Source organism: Leguminivora glycinivorella, chromosome 5 (assembly GCF_023078275.1).
Source record: "Leguminivora glycinivorella isolate SPB_JAAS2020 chromosome 5, LegGlyc_1.1, whole genome shotgun sequence".
Lineage (NCBI taxonomy): Eukaryota > Metazoa > Arthropoda > Insecta > Lepidoptera > Tortricidae > Leguminivora > Leguminivora glycinivorella.
Genome location: NC_062975.1, coordinates 11,934,545 through 11,958,707, shown reverse-complemented (window position 1 = coordinate 11,958,707; position 24,163 = coordinate 11,934,545). Strand labels below are relative to the sequence as shown.

Here is a 24,163-nt window from a genome sequence, read left to right as displayed (position 1 = left end):
GGTTTGGAATGAAAAAAAATATCAGTCCCCACTTTACATGTAGGGGGGGTACCCTAATAAAACATTTTTTTCCATTTTTTATTCTTGCACTACCATATGTTTAAAAAATATAAAATAAATCACAAAAGTAGAACTTTATAAAGAATTTCTAGGAAAATTGTTTTGAACTTGATAGGTTCAGTAGTTTTTGAGAAAAATACGGAAAACTACGGAACCCTACACTGAGCGTGGCCCGACACGCTCTTGGCCGGTTTTACTATCAAGGATTATTTGTGAAGTAGGAGCTAATGAGCAGTTCCCAAAAACTTTGTACGTAGCTATTCGATAGATACTAGAGAACATTAATGACGAAATAAAAGTTACAAAAAAATTCAATTCATCAAATAAATCTTGGTAAAAAAATAGGAATAACAACAAATGATTTAACTTTTTCCTTTATTTTTGTACCAACTTTTTGAGAACTGCTGTGTTCTTTATTTATTATTTAGCTTGAAAACAAGAGTGAGCAGGCATTTTCAAGGCGAGCTAACTCCATCGTAGGCCACGTCTTTGCCTTTGGATAGCCTGTGGCCAAGAGTAAGCCCATTTATAATTTAAAAAAAAAGATGTTTACACATTGATCTATTTGATCTATTTTAGTCGCCTGCTGGCAAAGTTCGTTCGTTCGTTGGTTCGATAATTATGGTGGCACAAGGCCACGAGCGCATCGACGAAGCTGAAGTATCTCATTGTTATCTAACGATCGGGGTGCGGTCAGTCCGAGTGTGTGATTAATTAGGGATAATGACCGGCCGGATAAACATTATGCTTTAAGTGGATCTTTTATGGTGAACCTAACCTAGATCCGTATAATCTTTTTTTGCAAAAGAAAATGAGATTATTATACATACGCTGATTCTGAAAATTAGCCGGGATTCAGGGATATTACGCGTTTTTTAGTACCTATTAGAGGTGTGCGCCGATAGCAAAATCGTCGGCGGCGGCGTCCGATGATTATTTATTTTGATCGGCGGCGGCGGTGTGATCGGTCTGAAATCCGCGTGGTATATATTTTGTAGCAATTTGATTTTATGTAATGATAAATCCTAAATCTTCTGATTACATAAACCTTACACTTGTTTTCTTACAATTTGTACTTTTCAAATAGCTTTCTGGACTGTGGTAATCTGCTTTCTATGTGTAGTATATCCCTAATTAACACTTTAACAGTAAGTTAACGTTACTGTCTGCAACATACATGTGACGCACGTATGTGAATAAAATAGCATGTAAGCAATAATTTACTATATAAAGTATGCAACACACATCATCTATAATGACCAGTTTTACTTAACCTCCATTCAACCCTCCAACTTCATCATATCTCATGGCGACCCATACCAGTAGAACCAAGGAAACGGATTTCACCACGGAGCGCAACATATGAAAATGAAGACAGAAAAACAATTCAAGATTGAAGATTCAAGATTACCCTAACGAAGATACCACCATTATGAAGATCGGCACTGAAGATACAAGATTACTTTTATGAAAATTGAAGCATTGAAGAAACCATTTTTAAGAAGAAAGAAGCCTTTCAGCAGACTAAAGAAGAAAAGAAGAAAGAAAATAATTATGTCCTATATATAAGTCTACGAAGAAAGAAGAGCGTTGTCCAGGGTATCCCGGCTCGCGAATCAAGAGGTGTCCAGGGTTATCCCGGCCCATCATCAAGAGGTGTCCAGGGTTATCCCGGCCCAGCTCGAGGGAGTCCAGGGTTATCCCGGCCCGCATCATCTTCAGAACATCGGTCACGCGCACATGGAAGACTCACGTTGCCAACCAGCGTCACGCGACAGCCCGACCGCTGGCCCGTGCCAGCGCGGAATGCAGCGTCAACAATTCAACATGACCTACTAAGCGAAGTACATTGCCGCTATCTATGTAAGTTAGTTATATTATTTTGTCATGTTATTTAGCAATTTATAGGGATCCTTTTTGCAGTATTTTTTTTTATTAATTAATTGAGGTGACAAATTTATTATGTTATTAGAATTACAGTCTTTACGCGATAAACTAAATAATTTAAGTTAAAAGAAGATATTTCTAAGTTAGGTCCAGAGAGGCGACGGAAAGAAATAGGTAGAAGGAAATTAGAGGAATCAAATGAATTATATAACCATTTTGCGGATATTGTGTCTCAGTTAAAGAAAAGGCAGGATGAATTTAGTTCTTCAGAAATAGAATTAGGTAATAGACTTATAGGCGAAGTCAAAGACACTTACGAGAGGATTAAGTTATCGTTACAATTCTTTGATACGGATTCCCAAACAGACGGAAAAATGGCTAAACCTAGTTTTGACGTTAAAACGGCCATCGCCTTGTTGCCCGTCATGACAGGGCAAGAGGATGCAACTAAACAGTTAATAGATGGTATTCTTTTGTACAGTACTATTATTAATACCGAATCTCAGCGGACATTGATAGAATTTGTTTTAAAAACAAGACTTTCGTCTAGCGCTAAGCTCAGGTTAAAGACGTCATACAATAGTGTAGAATCTCTCGTTTCGGATATGCGTACATTTTTGCTTCCTAAAAAATCGTCCGAATCAATTCAGGCTCAGCTTTACAGAGCTAGACAAGGTAGGAGAACAATAGAAGCTTTCGGAGCTGAAATTGAGGATCTTTTTGTCAATTTGACTATTTCTCAGGCCGACGGTAACGACAGTAGGTACGACGTACTGCGGCCACTGAACGAAAAGTCAGCTATTAAGCGCTTTGCAGATGGTCTTTCAGACCCAAAATTAAGCACAATAATATCTTCTAGGCAATTTACATCTTTGCCTGAAGCTATTAGGACAGCCATTGATGAGTATAGCTCGTCACCACGCGACGATCAGATCCTACATTACGGACGCGGACGTTCTCGTAATAATTATCATAACAACGGGAACCGGAATAATTATTCTAATCGTTACGATAGGAGTAAAAGTTATAATACAGACAGAAATACATTTAGAACACGGTATTATTCTAATAATAGCCGTAATGCAAGTATTTCGCAACACTTCCCGACAAATAGAGCTACGCGGCCACAGCCTTTTGCTGACCGCGCATCCAGCGTTCGCCGACCTGCGCGCGCAACCCCGCCGCGGCCCGCGCCCGCGCATTCACGTGCACAACACATACGATCGGCAAAGGAGGACGTAAAGCCAAATAAGCAGTTTTTTCGTGACTAACATGAATAGTGCGATATTTAACTATAACAAAAATAATTATAGTACGGTAAATTGTATTGTAGGTAAAGGACATAAATTAAAACTTTTGGCCGACAGTGGAGCAGGCCTATGTGCTATTAGGTACGAATATTTGCAAGACAAACCCGATCTCCTTAAACGAGTGCAAGGAGATAGCATTACTATTACGGGAGTTTGTGGAGATTTAATTTCAGACGGATACATTTATTTAGATTTAGACTTTAACGGTTTTATTTGCAAAGGAAAGTTTCATGTTTTTAAGAATTTGCAATGCTCAGCTGAAGCTATTTTAGGTGAAAAATTTTTCTTACGTACAATGCAGACATAAGTTATAAACATAATGCATTATTTTTAGAGGACAAAGGTCAAACTGTCTCGATACCTATTGAACGTGTATTCTAAAAGTAGTTTTATTCAAAACATACCACCTCGCTGCGAAATTATGACTCACATCGCGTCACAGCTGACCGATGATTGTGTAGTACTATCGGAAGAAATGCAAGAAGGCGTTTTTGTAGCAGGTGTCATTTCAAGACCAGAGAAAGGTAAAATACCAGTACGAATATTAAATACGACAGATAAACCAGTCAGTTTAGATTTATCAAGTTTGAATGTACACAGATTATGTCATTTTGATATTTGCAATTTTGATTCAAGGAAAATTAGTGTTGACAGAGTAAAAACACTATTAGATCTTTTAAATTTAGAAACTTATTTAAATAAAGAGGAACAATTAAGCATAGAACAAATTTGCGCAAAATACGCAGATGTTTTTCATCTGCCCGGCGACAAGCTAACTACAACTAACTTGCTACAACACAAAATTAAGTTAAAAGATAATGCAAGTCCAGTATACGTAAAGCCATACAGAATACCACATGCTTTACGTAATGAACTTCAAACTCAGATTAAAAATATGCTAGATAACGATATAATAGAGGAGACCACCTCTGAGTGGTCCAGCCCAGTTTTGCTAGTTCCCAAAAAATGTGATAAGTTAGGAGAAAAGAAGTGGAGGTTAGTTGTTGATTATAGGCAGCTTAACAATAAGATACAGGATGATAAGTTCCCACTACCCAATATAACCGAAATATTAGATTCCCTTGCAGGTAGTATATATTTTTCAAAACTTGATCTTTCTCAAGGTTATTACCAACTAGCTTTAGACAAAGAATCTAGAAAGTATACAGCGTTTACGACCGATAAGATGTATCAAATGAAGCGATGTCCCATGGGACTGCGAACAAGCCCTAGTGTTTTCTCTAGACTTATGACTATTGCCATGTCCGGATTAAATTACAAACAATGTTTCATATATTTAGACGATTGCATTGTCATAGGAAACTCCATGACGTCACACAACCATAACCTTATTCGAGTGTTAGAACGATTGAGAAGCACAAATCTTAAGTTAAATCCATTAAAGTGTGAATTTTTGCGAAAAGACATAATGTATTTAGGCCATAAAATTACTTCAAATGGAGTAGAACCCGATCCAGCAAAAGTAGAAGCATTAAATAAATATCCAAGACCAACAAATACAGATGAGGTTAAAAGATTCGTAGCATTTGCCAATTATTACAGACGGTTTATTAAAAATTTCGCGAACATCGCTTATCCATTAAATCAACTTTCTAAGAAAAATGCAGTTTTCAACTGGACCCCAGAGTGTGAAACAGCCTTTATAAAATTGAAAGAAATACTTACAGGTCCACAAGTTCTAGATTACCCTGATTTTTCTCAAAATAATGTGTTTACCTTACATACAGATGCTTCAAAGATAGGCTTAGGAGCAGTTTTGTCTAATTCCAATGGCAAAGTAGTCGCGTATGCAAGTCGAAACCTTAAGCCAGCTGAAACGCGATACCCAATAATAGATTTGGAATTGCTAGCTATAGTTTGGGCGACAAGACATTTTAGACCATATCTCTATGGGAAAAAGTTTAAAATTGTCACAGACCATAAACCTTTAATTTATCTTTTCGGAATGACTGATCCTTCGAGCAGATTAACCAAATATAGATTATATTTGGAGGAATTTAATTTTGACATTGAATACATTCCGGGACGAAACAATGCAGCTGCAGACGCATTGAGTCGTTTACCGATGAATAGTGATGATTTAAAAAATATTAGGTCAAACGTTGTATCAGTCATAACGAGAGCTCAATCACGGAAATTACGCGCGCAGCAAGAACAACAACAAACGTGTGATCAAGGTAGCTTAGTGACAGATGATCCCGCACACGATAGGCTTGATCAACCTAGAGTGGTGGAAATCATCAAAACACCAAAAAATTATATTGAACTAATACTAAACTCTAACTATAAGACATGTCGAAATGGAATAATGAGTAGTAAAGGAAATTTTTGGTACGTACGAAGCAAATCGTGCATGTATCTAACATCCCGATCGTTATCTACCGTAGGCGTGTTAGCGAGGGAATTAGAACAATTTTGCAAGGAGCAAAACATAAGTGAAGTTATAATTATAAAGAATAATCGAAATGCACATAAAGTAAATGAATTTTTAGCTAGCTATAAATGTGATATTCCTAGGATCTTAGTAACAAGAGGTGTTACAAAAGTATACGATAAAGACGAAATACGAGTTATTTTAAACGATTTCCATCTATTACCCACCAGTGGCCACGCGGGGGTTAATAGAATGCTTAATAATATAAAGCAACACTACTTCTGGCCAAGAATGAGCCACGATGTATACGAGTACGTTAAGAAGTGTGCACATTGTCAATACAACAAGCACACTAATAAGTACATTAAGGAACCAATGGTGATCACTTCGACACCAAGCTCATCTTTTGAAAGAATTTCTTTAGATATACTTGGACCTTTAGAAATAGATAATTATAACTATAAGTACGTATTAACAATTCAGTGTGAACTGACTAAGTTCGTAGAAGCATACCCGTTAGAAAGAAAAGACACTGAATCTGTAAGTAAAGCTTTTGTAAATAATTTCGTTTTAAGATATGGCATTCCAAGCGACATTATAACGGATCAAGGTACCGAATTTATGTCTAGTGTATTTAGCGATATTTGTAAATTATTAGGTGTTAATAAGCTACACTCGACTGCTTATCACCATGAAACCATAGGAGCGCTTGAAAACACACACAAAAATCTAGGTGCATATCTCAGGATTCAATGTAGTAACAACCGCACCGATTGGAGCACTTGGTTAAGTTATTGGTGTTTCTCATATAACACTACCGTGCATACCGAGACACAATATACGCCATTCGAATTAGTTTTCGGCAAACACTGCCGTTTGCCCAATAATTTAATTTCTTCTGTCGACCCACTCTATAATTACGATAGTTATCCTAAAGAATTTAAGTATAGGTTACAAAGAGCTCAATCAGAAGCTAGAAATAATTTAATGTCTAGTAAATTTAGTAGAAAATTAATGTATGATAAGAAAATGAATTCTATTCAATATAAACCAGGAGACTTAGTACTTTTGAAAAATCAAGTAGGCAATAAATTAGATTCTATTTATAATGGACCTTATGAGGTTATAGAAGATATCTCACCTAATGTTAAGATTTCAAAAAATGATCAGATATATATAACTCATAAGAATAACACTAAGATGTATTTGATATAAAAATAAGTTTATGTTATTTAAAAATAAATATGTTAAAAAAAATGTAAATTCATACACGTATGTCACATTTTTTTTCTTCCATTGTGGGGGTGAAGAGTAACTTTACGGGGAGATGTAGTATATCCCTAATTAACACTTTAACAGTAAGTTAACGTTACTGTCTGCAACATACATGTGACGCACGTATGTGAATAAAATAGCATGTAAGCAATAATTTACTATATAAAGTATGTTTAGTTTTACTTGCTCTCTCTTCTGTATTGATTATTGACAATACAACACACATCATCTATAATGACCAGTTTTACTTAACCTCCATTCAACCCTCCAACTTCATCATATCTCAATCTGCCAGGCGTTTCAAGACAATGTAGGTAGTCATTATTTTGGATAAGCCCCGTCAATAGAAACGAAATTTATAACGATTATTTGGTCAAAAGCGTTAAAAAAATTACTATCTAGGCTATGAAACTCAAAAATTTTAAAGAATTAAAATCTATTTTTTAAGAATAGCAATTACACATACAACACCGCTGTAGTGGCGGTTTTTTACATTCGAAGTAGATATGTATGCACTGAACAGAGGTTTTAATCAAGTAGGCACATTTTCAGTCTAGCTCGTTAAAGGGTTAAAAACCACTCAGCGCAGCCTGCGGTCGCAAGCTTACAACATTATGGTTAACATCAAAATGTGTGTGAAATCGTATTCATCTCATATTGTTAACATTTATGTGTATTCGTATTTTGTTTTAATCGTTAGATTGTTAAAACATTTATGCAAATATATTATGTATTAAATCATTTATTCGTTGATAAACTTTACTGTATAGTAACTACTAACTAGTAACATTAATATAATATAGTTTAATTAGGACGAAATGGTCCAACCTCGTCATAATGCTAACCGTAATGTCCGAGTTGCTTATGTAGCCGAAATGCAAACAACACTCACGAAACTAAACGCTCGTAGACTATAATCTCTTGCGTATTGGCGTGACAGAGGCTACCGTTCGCGGCGTTTTCGTTTTCGTTTCGCGTCGTAGGAATGCTATTATCTTCTTTACACAGTTGCATACTACAAAAAATGTAGAGAAGTTTACTAGTTTTCCATATATTTTATCATGAAACTTTAATGGTAAAAACTGTGTCCTGTTTTCAAGTGAATACAGTGTAATTTTAAAAAGTCTGTCCATTCATTTAGATAAGAGGACCACTTCAGAAACTCTCCTATTAGAAAACACTTTAATAAAATTAACTGTTTATTTTTCCTCAGTAAAATGTGTACGACTCCTACAAGACATTTTATCAAAACTTTTGAGTCGGAGCATTTCCTGTTTGTAAATGTTTGTGAAAGATTCATAATAATGATTGCTACGGCACTCTTAGAACTTCAGAGAATTGTATTCATAACGCAAATGTAATAATTAATGTGCCTATTCCTTTAAAATGTATTCGTTGGATGTATAATTACAGGTTCTTTAGATTATTATTGTTGGAATTATTTAGCAATATGTTTTGATTTTACGGTTGTCAAAGCGTACCCCAGGCTCCCATGAGCCGTGGCAAATGCCGGGGTAACGCAAGGAAGGTGATGATGGAAATATAGGTATCTACTTACATGAATAATATGTTTATGCTGTGAATTTATTAAATATGCACAGTTTTAAATGGTAAAACCCTTATTTTCACCTAAAATTATTCATTTACTTTGAGCTTTTCATAGTTCTGATTCTTTAAACTATTATTATTTCTAAGAAAATGCTATTTTTGTAGTGCGATAGTTTGACAGATGAGACTGGTGTAATTTTTACTTGTTGGTATTTTTGCAAACAATAATATAATAAAAACTCGGATATTTCGAGTACCTAATGATTGACTTGTCATTTAATCTGACATATAATATTACCAGCAGGAATTATATTACATCTATACATGGCGAGATATCTAATTCGATTCCTCGAATACGCGAACTTGAATGGATGTTCTGGGCACTCTCAGTAAGTTTCGACAGTCGACAGTCAAGTTAAATTCGGATTATAACTGCAGCAGCATTGGCGTGGACGATGATGACAAAGTATTTTTTATGTTTAACCGTGAGCCCGTTTTCAAATTAAATGTCATGTTCTGAAATGATGAAAGATTTATGATTTTTCAGCTGTGAACGGTAACATCTCTATAATATTAGAAATGTTTCAGAATTAGTTCATTTGAAAATTATTACCATAGCAACTGGCTTTTAACTTAACAACAAAGGCCCCACACCCACATTCGCGAATTTCTGTTTGGCCCTATGGTTGACTGGTAGAGAATGCCCTAAGGCATTAAGTCCGCCATTTGTACTTTTTTTTTTAAATTGTGCAATAAAGTTTAAATAAATAAATAAATAAAGGCGACATAGTAATTAAAATAAAGCCAAAGGCATACTCAACCTGCCTAGAATTTGTCGGACAAGGGTTACTTCTGTTTAATTACGCTCAATCATTCTCAGGCTACGATATAAACTAAAACAATTCCCACAACTCCGTTAGTAACGGCAAATATAATGGAAGACATTTTAGCAGCTTGTCGTTTGCCGTAGGCCGTCGCGCTTTTACCTAGCCGGCCAATTGTAATCCGTAGGACATCTAGAGGATGCCATTCGGATATTGTGCGTCACGCTTGTGCTTGCCCGTAGTTCAATTGGCGCGAGCAAGATGCCCGATGGCTGGATGATATCTGGAGAAAGATATCAGTGTTATTTAGAATTGGCTTGTAGCTCTCCCGGGACGCCCGGCTGAACGATGAACTACTGAAATTCTCACTAAGGCCAACAATTTACTTTATATAAGTTCGCATTTTTGCTTCCCTAGAGACTGGGAGATTGAATGGTTAGTTGAACATAATTGACATTTTCTCGATGTTGTTCGTCTGTACGTGTGACAAAATAGAATAATAATTAAATCGGTTTAGACAGACACATACAAACACCAAACAACAAATAAAAAAAACCAGCCAAGTGCGAGTCAGACGCGCCCATACCGAGGGTTCTGTACAAACTTTCAATAGTTGAATCATCAAATGTTATTCATATAACCCTAAAAAAGGTTGAATAGAGACCACAAAATGCTGAAGGCGACGTCAAGCTACCTCTATATTATTTTAATGTTCATAGAACTTGTACATGTAGGTACCTATTGATCGCTTCGCTCTAGTGCGGGTAAAATTCTTGCACATATAATTAACACCCGTTTAACAGAGGTAGCAGAAAAACATCTTCCGGAGAGTCAGTGTGGATTCCGTCCTAGTAGAGGAACCATTGACGCAATCGCTGTCGTTAGGCAAATCCAAGAAAAGAGCCTTGAGCACCAACGGCCTCTCTACATGTGCTTTGTGGATTTGGAAAAAGCCTTTGACAGAGTCCCACGTGAAGCTCTCTGGACTGTTCTCTGTAAATTTGGCTATCCGAAGAAGTTCGTTAACCTGATTCGTCAATTCCACATTGGTATGAAAGCTCAGGTTCAGCATGAAAACGAACTCTCCGAGGAGATCCAAATTACAAGTGGTGTAAAGCAGGGATGTGTTCTGGCACCCACACTCTTCGCTATATATTTTTCGGTGGTCATGAGAGACGCTCTGCAGTATTGTAGCGATCAAATTCAGCTTAATGTCAGAAGTGAGAAAGGTGTATTTGATATCTCTAGGTTTAGAGCGAAGTCAAAAGTTCAAAGAGTCTCCATTGTGGAGATTCTTTACGCCGATGACATATGCCTGATGTCTGACAGCATGACTTGTCTCCAAGGCTATGTTGACGCACTACATCGCTCATGTCAACAGTTTGGTCTCGTCATTAGTGCTTCCAAGACTCAAATTCTCAAGCAACCACCAAGAGGAGGCGAGGTTGACCCAGTGGTGCTGAATCTAGATGGGAAACCACTAGATGAAGTTTCACACTTTAAATATCTTGGAAGCACTATCCGACGTGACAACACACTAGCCTCGGAGATACCTTCACGTATCGCTAACGCCGCCGCTAATTTCGGACGACTCACTGATCGCGTCTGGAGGTCCCATGATCTCAAACTCGAGACAAAAATTAGCGTCTACAAGGCGTTAATCATCCCTGTCCTTTTATATGGAGCAGAGACATGGTGCCTCTACAAAACAGACGTTAAAAAACTAGACACTTACCACCTGAGATGTCTGCGGTCTATACTTAGGATCAAGTGGCAGGATCGCGTCCCCAACTCCGAGGTCCTGCGTCGTTCGGGATTATATGGCATGGAGGCCATATTAATGCAGCGGCAGCTTAGATGGTGTGGGCATGTCCTTAGAATGGGCGACCACCGTTTGCCAAAAACTATTCTCTACTCTGAGTTAGCGGCGGGTAAGCGAAGGCACGGTGGTCAGCACCTGCGCTACAAGGACGTGCTCAAACGACATCTGAACGCTTGCGACATCGACCATGAGCGTTGGGAGGAGCTTGCTGGGAAAAGGTCATCTTGGCGAACTACCATCTATAACGGTGTTAAGGCATTTGAGGATAACCGCCTCAAAACCTTAGATGAAAAGCGCCAATTACGAAAAGAGAGACCTAAGCCCTCCTACGTGTACACGTAAACTCCGCTGGCGAACTTTATTGCCACCCGTGCCAGCGAGTATTTAAAACCAAGTTCGGCCTGGCCAGCCACATTAGAGCACACGCAAGGAAACGTCCGTAAGCTTATTTAGGGTCGCCGTCATCGAAAACGATGAGGAGGACTATATATATATATTAAAAAAAAATATTTACTTATGCATGCAAATAAACCGACAGTGCTTTACCGTTTTCGGCAGACCGTTAAAATACCCCCGGACCCGGATAGCCAATAAAACAAAAGTGCGCCTGGGATTCATTTGCAACATACCCACATATAAAAAAAATGTTATAAGGATTTCTTTAACAGATTGACTGAGTCCCACGGTAAGATCAAGAATGCTTGTGTTGTGAGTACTAAGACAACGTTATATATAATCCTTCCTGGGTCCTAGGTTCGAATACGAAATACGTGGTTTACCAATGGTTTCTAAGGTGGTATGGTCAACTCCGAGGTCCTGCGTCATTCTGGAATGTATGGTATGGAGGCCATATTAATGCAGCGGCAGCTTAGATGGTGACGTCCTTAGAATGGGCGACCACCGCTTGCCAAAAGCTGTTCGGCGGGTAAGCGGAGGCACGGTGGTCAGCACCTGCGCTACAAGGACGTGCTCAAACGACATCTGAACACTTGTGCCATCGACCATGAGCGTTGAAGGTCATCTTGGCGAACTACCACCTATAACGGTATCAAGGCATTTCAGGAGCTTGACAGATTGACACTGAAAATTGACATATCCAAAGGCCAGTTAATGTTCAGTTCAAGTTCAGTTTAGGATATCGTGCATTTGATCGAGCTTGTTACTACATTGACGCGGGTATGACGCTTGTGACTACATACAACATTGTAACATTTCCATCTCCATCACTTAGGATGGCTGGCAGTCCTCAACTATACGTTTCTCCAGAAACTACCTGCCAGCGCAACTACCTAAACTGTGGAAGAATTGTCGCCTCCGGTTAGAGAGGAGGCTAAGACATTCATGAAAAAAGAGAGTAGCACCCATCTTAAAGGCCGGCAACCTACCTCCATTCCTTCTGGCGTTTCGGGTCGCAGTGATTGCTTACCATCAGGTGACCTGTCTGCTCGTTTGCCTCATATCGCAAGAATGAATTCCTTGAAATGTAATTTTAGCGCGATAATGTATTTAATTTATATAGAACACATTTATAAATTTTATAATTTAATTCTTAGAGTAATAAGAATTACTTAGTTATAATGAATGTTTATGTTTCTGACGTGTAATGTATATGTATATGTGCAATATGAATAAATATGAATATGAATATGGATAGATAAATATATCCTAACTCAATTTTGTGGAGTCTCCGGCAATCTCGGCCGATTTTCAACTTCTGATACAAACAGTATTTCGTTCTAATCTGAGTTTTGTTTTCAACTCGATGAAGGAGCCTTTACAAATGAACAGACAGACGGACGGACGACAAAGTAATGATTGTGTGGGGTTGAATTTCGTTTTTGAGACACAGAACCCTAGAAACAACAAATATATTGCTGGTTATATATGTTTCATATATTATATATTTCTTTATCCACGCCTAACTCCGTGCGATGAAATAGAGTGCTTTGTGTAGTATATTGTAGGTGTCGACTAAAACCGTTTACCGTAACTCACCGGTATAAAGGCGTCGCTGTATTTCATAAAATAAAGACCCAGCAGAAAATACATCCTCTGTGTACCTCTAAGGAAATACAAAATGTGCGTCTAAATGGAATACGAGATGTTTGAGTTTTTCATGTAAGTTAATTTATTTAACCCTTAAATGCATGATTTTTTCTTTTAACGCGATATTAATATATTATGTGATAGACAATGGTTTTCTGACTGTGGGAAAAATAATAAAAAAATATTTAACCTCGATTTTAATACTAAATCAGTGTTAGAAGTTAAATAGCCTAAATCATATTTATACAAATATATAATTATTGGTAAATTTTGTATGACAAGTTTTACTACTATTAGAAAAAAAAAATATTTATTAAATAAAAAGTGAGACAGTTTTTTTACATTACACTTTCCAAAAAGGACTATTTGTGAAACCCCTATGGTAAATTTTTTAAACTTAAAATAATTACTAACTCTGAAAAAATCTGCCTAAATCACATACTAAAATCGCCATAATTCTGTTTTTTTTTTACACTTTTCCGCCTTTTCATTTTAATCCTTAAATAATAAATAGTAATTCACAATACTATTAAGTTTTTTAATTTCTTATTAAATATTAATAAACAATGAATAATAATTAAGTAATAAATGTGATTTTGGATAGCTACATATTGAGCCACGGGCCATCAAAGATATGATGCATTATATATTTATTTAAGGGTTAATTTATTGGTAAACACTCTTTTACAAGAACTTATGTGCGAAATACCAGTTGCTTTTCGGTGAAGGAAAACATTGTGAGGAAACCGGACTAATACCAATCATAGTTACCTTTCGGGTTGGAAGGTCAGATGGCAGTCGCTTTCGTAAAAACTAGTGTCTACGCCAAATCACGGGATTAGTTGTCAAAGCGGACCCCAGGCTCCCACGAGGCGTCTCAAATGCCGGGATAACGCAAGGAGGATGAGGACTCTTTTACAAGAGACTGAATGTAAAAAATATCCAAAACCAGATTATTGCGTATAAACGAGATGCCTATTTGTCGCTTATCTTGTGCTTGGATAAATCCATTCTACCCTTTTAAAACATTTATTAATAAAATTGCGTCGATTTAAGTTGCCAAGCATCATTTGTAACATTATCTGGGTAAAGGGACCTTTTTTATATTAAAGGAAAAAAATGGAAAAATTTACGCTTCCGGCGGGACTTGAACCCGCATCATTTGCAATCCGTGCAAGGCTCTTAACCAATTGAGCTACGGAAGCCACGCCGGACATCGCAAATCTTTCCATGCCTTTCCTTATGTACACACGTGTGACGACGACCAAGACGTGTGTACATAAGGAAAAGGCATGGAAAGATTTGCGATGTCCGGCGTGGCTTCCGTAGCTCAATTGGTTAAGAGCCTTGCACGGATTGCAAATGATGCGGGTTCAAGTCCCGCCGGAAGCGTAAATTTTTCCATTTTTTCCTTTAATATAAAAATGTTTAGAATCGTTAGCAGACGTTTCTGCTTGTTAAAAATAAAGGGACCTTATTGTCGATGGCGCTTACGGTCTTATGATCGATGTCCGTGTACAAATACGACGCCGCGAGACGTAAGCGCCATCGACAATAACGTCCCTTTACCCAGATAATGTCACATTTATACTCTCGCCAGATCAGGTAAAGATTTTTAAAACTCGCCGATTTTATATAAAACTTCGCCTTTCATACTGCTCCAAAAACAGATCTGCGATAAGGTATGTACAGTCGAGTTCATAAAATATGTGTACATTTCTTCACCTTAACTCGTTGCAATAAGGTGAAAAAATGTACACATATTTGTGAATTCGATTGTACTCGTATTTTTCCTCCCGAGGCAGAACAACAAGTATACGACGCATCGTACGATACGAGCAATGTAAAGTTTTAGAAGAACTTTAACTACGTTAAAGCTCCAAATATTATGATATATACGTATTGTTAGGAAACTCACATGTAAAATATAGGTACATACGCATACATTCGTCGTTATACATTCTTATAAAAAAGTCTCTTTTTTAATTTTTTTTTTTCAAATCAAGTCAGAATCAAATATATACACGGTGTTTCCGGTATCACTCAAAACCTCAGACACCCCAACTGATTTTTATTTTTTTAAACTCATCTAGAGTATTCATCTTTTAATCTGATCGTTACTTTTTTTTTAATTGAATTTTTAATTTTCTGTACAGCTCTACTTGACTTTTAGCTCTACACTCAATAAAATAATTGCTAACTACCATCATAAACCATAAGACTATTTATTTGTGTACGTTACTGCAACGACATAAGGTTTACCAATAGACAGCTAAGATGTCACTGTAAAACACTTTAAAGCTTTGTCACAGTAAACTTCAAATTGGACAGGTAATCGCAGTAAGCAAATAAACTCAATATTCAAAATGACAAGGTTGTAATTAGGTACGAGTTCAATTTGTTATGACTTATGATAAACATTAAGATTGAACTGACAAACAACGTCAAACTAGTAGCGGAAAAAATAATCGTCCAAGTAACCGGCCAGTATTAATACCCCTAAATACTGAAAAAAGGTAAACAACCTCTAGCAATGCGATATACACAATGTTGTATTACGAGTACAATAGAATGGGCACGTAAAAAATAACTAATAATACTAATTTAAATAAAAATATTACCCCCATCAAGATATAGCTCAATCGATTCTACTCTCGATTCTGAACAAACTGTTTTCAGGTTTTTAGTGTTAAGTGAAACACGGTGTATTTTTATCAAATCGAATATTTTATTTCTTTAAATGTGGTTCATTGTAGGTTGGTAATACATACAGATAGACACGTCAAACTTATAACACCCCGTCGTTTTTGCGTTGGGGGTTAAAAAATTACTTTTCTCAAACATGGTATGAAATATTGATGTTATGTGCCTTATAATTGGCAGCGAAGTATGACGTTGCAGGTGCGGCTAGGACGATTGATAGATAATGGAATTTCATACAAACCTTGCAGGCCAAGGCCGGCAAAGTCTTCTTTTTTAATTTCCAAACACAGATAATTGTGACATAACATCCAGGTATTTAGCCAATTAAAAAAAAAAACTATAAGGGGCTTTATAGGCGTGCCGACTGCAACTGGTACGGGCCCTAGACAATATTTGATTTTGGGTGCGTTTTCATACAAAAAAATAATTCGTTTTTTTTTAATTTTTTTTAACTTTTTGTTTTTTTATAAGCGTATACGGGGTAACAAAGTGGAACGAAAATTCGATTGTTTTTGCGCTACGACGCACCGTTTAGGAGATACAGCCATCCAAAGTTACTATTTTCAGTAGACTTTATTTATTTCATACCATGTTTGAGAAAAGCACTATACATACCTCGGCGGGAAATGGGGTTGCCTTTGTCCCGGCCTCTGTAGTAATGTACTATTTTTTCATTTACATATAAATGCTGTCCGATTTGTTTGGGCTGTCGAAATATAAATTCCATTTTATTCCACTAGAACATAAGTAAAAGTAACCAACTGAGACTAGTTTACCCTTTTATTTAAATCGTCTCCTGCAGAGTGGATATCTGTTAAGGTACTGATAAGGAATAAGATTTGAATACTTTATGGCTAGGTGATTAAAAAAAATAAAAAAAAATTAAACTGTTTATTTCTATAAATAATTACAAATAACATGTCCAAATCTAAATAATTTTGATAAACATAAGGGTATAGGATCACTACATTGTTAAGAGTAAGTGACATACAGAAACGTCATTACTCATTAGCGCTGACAGCGAGTACAGTACACTGTACCTACTCGTACTATTTGTATTCCTAACTACTACTCACAACGCGTAGCAATACAGGAGCATGAGAGTAAATCGGTGTTAGTGTAATGAACGGTGTATATAATTAGATCTACTAGTTATATTCATTACTTGTGTTGTTAAGAGATTCACCCGTATTAGATTTACATACTTTAATTTAAACGAAATACCACACTATGTACTTTTAGTCTAGATATTTTTATGTAAAAGCAGTTGGGCTGAAACGTAGTTATGTACTGAACACAATTCTATCATACTTATTGGCTTACTTTTTATATATGCATGTGTCATAATGTGTAAGCTTTATTAACTTAAACACTAAATAAATCCTAGAGGTACATAAATCCAACAATATGTAGGTAAACAAGTTTAACGCTGTTGTTTCCAAGGAATTTAGATGAAGTTTTCTCTCGCCGTGCCTCTTGTTCATAAGAATGAGATTTAGCAGTGGCGGGCTGCTAGCGGCAAAACTTGTTACGTTGTTAGTAAGTAAATTAGAAATTTATAAGTTGGGTTAATTTCATAAAATGTTAACAAGGTAGGACTTTCAGTTTGTTTTTATAGCCTGTGGGAGACAAGGACAAGTATTTGGTCTTAGAAATAGCTTTACTATGAGTTTGACACTGAAATGTTTTTGCGTCGGCGTTCCTTTATAGGCTTTGAAAAAAAGAAAAAAAAAAGAAAATTAATGAAAATATTTATTTCTCTAAAAAACATGCCATATACATTAGGGTGGAGCGAAAATACACTTTTCTGGAATTAGCAAACCTAATAGTTATCAATCAATGCCCCTTAGTCTATGAAGCCTTTGTGCAAATTTTCGGCTTTTTAAATCAACATCTTCTGCCTCCGCATTAGGGTTGAAATTTTGAAAATCTCATACAAACCTAAAAATTCAACTTTCAGATTTAAAAAAAAAATCGGCAGTATTATGTTTAGTATATGTTATTGATACCTATCATTATGAGAAACTACAAAAAGTTGCGAAAATAGCGCCAAGAATCGCCAAAGTTTGTCTAGTTTCAGTACATTCGCCAAAATAGCCGCTAAAATACTGAAAATTGGCGATTTTTAACGCTATTATCGCAATTTTTGGTAGTTTCTTGTAATAATATGTATCAATAATGTATATTGAACATAATACTGCCGAAAAACATTTTTTATATAAAAGTGAATTTTCAGGTTTGTATGAGATTTTCAAAATTTCAAACAAAATGCGGAGGCAGAAGATGTTGATTTAAAAAGCTGAAAATTTGCACAATGGCTTCATAGACTAAGGGGCATTAATTGATAACTATTAGGTTTTCTAATTCCAGAAAAGTGTTTTTTCGCTCCACCCTAATATACATTGCCAAGGATTTACTATTTTTATTTTTTATGTAACTCAATCGCAAGAGTACCTATTAGATTGGTTCAGGCGTCAGACTTGTGATAATTTTTTTTTGTCAAACTTTTGATAGGTTATTATGATTATTATACTCCGCTATCACTGACTGTGGAAACAATCTTCAGAAAAATATAGCTCATAAATAAAAAGTATATTAGCTCGTGGTTTTGACAAAGAATAGTTAGTTGTAAAACTACTGCAAAGGATAAATCTGTCGCATATTACGAACAGCTATTGAATTGAAAAGGAGTAACTAAAAGTGGTTATATTATACTGCAACTGACGTGACGGCAAAGTTAGATGTTGGCTGCGCTCAGCTCGGACACGAAAGTTACTGTTCCAGCGATATTGGTATTATCTGCGTTGCTAACTGCGTTAGATTGAAGTATTCAGAATAAAATACATACACATACATATAAATCAAAACCTCTCTTCCCAAAAGGAACAGAGTACATGCCAACTGCTCAAGTTTTGGCACAGCACAAAGTACAGCAAGATCAAGATACAGAAGAACTAATAATATTGAATATTGCCGTGCCATACATGCCACACTTGGCTCTACATAATACCTATATAGCTTTTGTCAGTCGAAAAGATAATTTCTCAGCCACATATACCTACAATACGAGTATCTATTTAACGTCATAAACGTGTATATTTTCATCAATCAAAAAGCAACATTTTTGTGATAGCACGTCGTATCTCTTAACACGTTGACTGCCAAACGCATCACTGATGTAATCTCGTGATCTCAGTGTGGCTATAAACATCACCAGTTGAATTTTGTATTCTTTTCTATAATCATCACCATCGCCTGTGGGATTAAAAGCTCATCATATCTTAGGATTAGTCCGATGATGTTATTCATCGGTGGGATCACTAAACCTACTTATAGATATTTTTGAAATATAAGTATAAGGGCAACATTTTGGGCAGCTAATGTTTTAAAAATAAGCGAAAAAAAAAATTTGTTATTTTCAGTGAAGCTGACGCTTGAAATGAATTCAGTTCAGTATCAAATTCGAGCATGGCTCGGATACACAAGTCGTTTTCAATTAGCTCTAACGGATGTCTGAGTTATGACAAGGGTCCGTTCCATTTGCCATACGAATTTGGGCATAACCTACTTAAGAATCCTTGTCATTACGAGGTACATGTACCTTCGGAGCGGCTGGGTGCTCAAATATGTCTGAATACGTAATCTAGCACTATGCGGCGAGCTATGATAATAAGTATTTGATTTTGTAAGCATCTTTGTCAACTAATAAAATTTAAGCAAAATTTAATTAATATGTAAATAATAATTAACTGAAAAGGACATTGATTTAAACTTTCACGATTATTACACATAATTATTTTTAAAAACCGGGTCTCCGAGACCACGGGGACAACGCCGTCCTTGAAACGTTGGAGGTCAGTTTAATATGTAGTTATACGCGATTAAGTCCCGGTTTTTAAAAATAATTATGAAAAGGACATTTTAAATATTGGTTTTAAACTATGTTTATTTCTTGTTCCAGATATCATCCGTTCGCAGAATCCATTGTGTCTGTGCGTAACACCAAAACCCGTCCATTCAAGTGAAACCGAAATAAAGTGGTCATAAGTAAATAGTTGAATCGGCCTCGAGACCGGCTGATAGTGTTAAATGTTGAAACAATTGAATACGGCACTAGTGGTGTGAGGGTGGATGGTGTTGGTCCGGGGGCGGGCATGGCGGCGCGCGGGCGGCGGTCCGGGCGCGCGCGGCGGTGAGACGGGCGGCGGGGGGCGCGATGCGCGCGGGCGCTTGGGCCGTGTTGGCGGCGTTGTGCGCATGCGCGCTGGCGAGCGAGTTGCGCGTGCTGCAGGCGGACGCGCGCGCCGCGTTCTACGTGGGCATCGCCGCGCCGCCCTCGGCCGCCGCCGTCGTGCGCGCCTTTAACAAGAGCCTCGCGGAGATCTCGCAGACCTACCTCGCCGGCGATTATCCGCTGCATCTCCGCAATATCACCCTGCTGCCGCTTTACATCGAGCTGCCCGAAGATGAAAGGTGAGACATTTAGAGTTACTTAAGACGAGCGTGCCCAGAACGACCATATAGCGAGCAGTCATGCACCTGTAAGTTCGTACCACTGAAACGACCGCATACGCATATGAAAATACGCTAGCCTGAAACCGCCCTTATCATATAATAACCTAACCACGAAATTAAAATTTTGAAAAAGCCCCCGACCGCGACGTAGTAGACCGATTTTCATGAAACATGACTAAGAACACTCCCGCCTAACACAGCTTTCAGATAAAAAAAAACCGGCCAAGTGCGAGTCGGACTCGCGCACCGAGGGTTCCGTACAAACCTGCAAGGTTTACAAAGTTCGTTCATTACGACAATCGAGTCATAATATATATTTTGTAATGTAACTAAAAATTTAAGGTTTTCGGAATTTTTCCTTTATGTGTGCTATAAAACGTTGCTTCATGCCAAATTTCAAGATTCTAGGTCGACTGGAAGTACCCTTTAGGTTTTGATTCCCTTGCGAGTACTTGCGAGTTTCAAAATATGCAGCTTAAATTGCTGTTTCTTTTGATTGCGTTGACATAGAAGTTTGATTTTGTTACAGCTTAAAGGTATTATAGACCTGAGTATTTGGTATGAATTTCAATTTAATACCTCTACGCGTTTATGAGGAAATGGGTAGTAAGGTTAAAATTATTAAAAAAAAATATATTATGTGATGTAACTAAAAATTTATGGTTTTCGTAATTTTTCCTTTATCTATGCTATAAGACGTTGCTTCGTACCAAATTTCAAGATTCTGAGTTCACGGGAAGCACCCTGTAGGTTTTGATTCCCTTGCAAGTGTCGAAAATTTGCGGCATAAACGGCTCTATCTTTTGATTGCGTTGGCTTAGAAGTTTGATTTTTTCACAGCTTCAAGGGACAGTAGACCTGAGTAATTGATATAAATTTCAGCTTCATACCTCCACGCGTTCCTGAGAAAAAGGGTCTTGACAGACGGACGGACGGACAACAAAGTGATCCTATAAGGGTTCCGTTTTTTCCTTTTGAGGTACGGAACCCTAAAAACTAAATCTAAATCGGTTCATCCGTTCGGGAGCTACGATGCCACAAACAGACACACACACAGACAGACAAACAGACAGACAGACACGTCAAACTTATAACACCCCGTCGTTTTTGCGTCGGGGGTTAAAAACAACCCTCATAAAAATAGGTAAGAGTGGGCCTGATGCTGATGATTGACTGCTTAACTACATCACAAAAATCCGTATATATTAACCTACACAAGTCTGTAGTCAAGAGTATAAGCCCATTTATAATAATAAAATATATACCTATATACATCTAAGTTCCACAACAATCCAAAACAAATCGCTAAAATATCGTTCGTTAGGTACAATCACAGTCACGATCACGCATCTATTGTAAAAACGTTAGAGTGCGTGTTCTGAAATTGAGAGCTCTGGCCATAGATATCATAAATACCATAAATCAAGCAAACGTATCTACTATCTACTTAGCGTGTCAAATGAACTCAGTAAAATCCACTGAGTTGTCCGTCTTTATTCGCAGCTTGCAGCTTTCGGGCGTAAATTTTTGTAAAAAACACAAACAATATGAACACTCAAGGGCCTGAGACATAAAATTACAGGCAAGCAGCAACTTCAGTACAAAATCTGACACGCTCAGCCCCTATACAAATAGATGAACATGTTTCTTCTATGTGAATCTAGTTCTGTGGCTCAGGCAGTTCCGATACTTCTGATGGCAACTGTACTAAGACTACAAATTACTAACAAACTCACACCCTAAATTTGGAGAAAATAGTTTAATCACGGCCGTATTTCGTAAACCATTTAATGCAAGCTGCATGCGCCGCAGAAGGGTTTTGATCCTGTGAATATAGATTGGTATTAATTTGGCCTTTGTAAGACCAAAGGCTTTTGAGGAAGTTCGCAGCCGAAGCCTCAACACAATACGCTAAAGGATTTGCAAGATAGTACTCGTACCCCTGTAGCGTATTCCGTGTTTGTATTTCAATGGCTGGGTACTAGGGTGGTCCACATTTGTATGGAAGAAACATAAATATGATTAAGCTTTCCTCCACATGGTTTCCTTTGTTTTTAACCCATTTGCTCATTATTTACTGGTCGCTTAAGAGAATTTAAAATTTCATATCTCATACAATAAATAAAAACCGAAATAATAAAGCATTGCAAACTGCCCGGTTCATGTTTTAGCTCTAATGAATTGGTAAAAATATAATTAAACCAATAAAATAAATACCTCCATGTAAGATTTTTTTCTTTGGTCAAGTTCATTTCATATAATTGGATGGTGATAAGCAATAATGTGTCAACCCACAAAAACTAAAAAAATGAGATTTTAATGCCATGTTATAGCTGGATTTTTAAACTTCTATTTGCAAAAATGACCTTTTCATTTTGAAAATTTTCACTATCCCAAAAGTAAAAAAATAGGTTAACACAAATCCTTTATCGTGTGTTGCCTGTTTTGCATTAATGTGTCAAGAACCTTAACTTATTATAGTAATTGGCAGAAGACATATTTAAATTACAATAATGTGTTATGAGGGTTGACTCAACGATTTTTTTACACTTGACTCATTCTTGCAAAACGCAAAAAATGACATAGTTACCCACTATGAGACTTGAATGATTATTGCAAAATGATATTTTATTCGTTGTTTTATGCTACGACCCGTGTTATAAAACATAAGTCATTATTGTTAAATTATATTCGGGTCATAAATTGTTCGTTTTTGGTGTAAGTACCATGACACTATATTGTAAAATATAACTGTTCATATTAATTTATGTTTGAATAAGATATGACTTAGTCCATTAGTATATTTTTGCACATGAATGGTAAATTCAGTACGAAATTGAACATTTTAAGTCATGAATATACATATTCGTTATTATAATTTGCAAACATTTTTTACAAGTACGTGTTTATATAAAAATCTAATATAAGCTACTATTTTTTTATAATTACTAATTACATTAAGACGTGTTAATGTATGCATAAAAATATTGTTTGATTTTTGAATACTTACTGAATGGTAGTTTATTATTTTGTTAAAGATATTTTACGTTTTGTTCTTGTACAAGTCATGAGTTATTCATAATTTAAATGACTTAGTCTATTTCTTAGCGTAAAAAAATATTTTGTTGTATATTTTAGATAAGTAGTTTATTTTTTTTAAAGATGACTTTTTGGTTTTTGTAACGATTTTTTGTTGAAAAAGTACAGATAATTTAAATATGTGTCTAGAAATGATCATTACTCTAATAGTTAATTTATAGTATTTTATTCAACAGGCGTTTAAAGGAGGTCAAGAAATATGAGTGGCGTACTTTCCACGAGTATTTTGGAGTCAGTTAAACACCATTGCATACAATACTTTTACAACGACCATGCACTTAGTTTTCAATAGTTTTTTTTAATAATTCTCGCGAAATTCACACTGTTTCCTGTATTGCAAAGGTTTGCACTGTCAGCTCAGCTGCCCAAAGCCTTCCCGCGCACGCACGCAGTATCGTTAATGCAATGCGTTGCCATGATTACAGAACCAAACAATGCGTTTTCAGTTTTTTCGATACGCACAATCCTGTAAATGACGAATAACAGTTCGGGAGTAGAACAATCATTAAAAGGTTTGATTAATAAATAATGTATTGATTCCTACATACCTAATAACATAAGTGAACCATGACTGATATGTTACTTAACACTTATAAAGTTAAAAATATGCATAGGTAGAGTATTTTACAACAACAATTTATGTGCTTTAACATGTTTATTTAAGTCTCATAGATATTTT

General features: G+C 36.5%; 1 protein-coding gene across 1 annotated transcript in view; it reads left to right on the top strand.

Moving 5' to 3' along the window:
- The first annotated feature begins 20,118 nt into the window (after positions 1-20,118).
- The window catches only part of LOC125226509, a 116,584-nt gene continuing 112,539 nt past the window's right edge, over positions 20,119-24,163 (top strand). The window contains exon 1 of the mRNA XM_048130492.1: positions 20,119-20,343. The gene's annotated coding sequence lies outside the window, so the exon portion shown is untranslated. The remainder of the gene's footprint in view (positions 20,344-24,163) is intronic.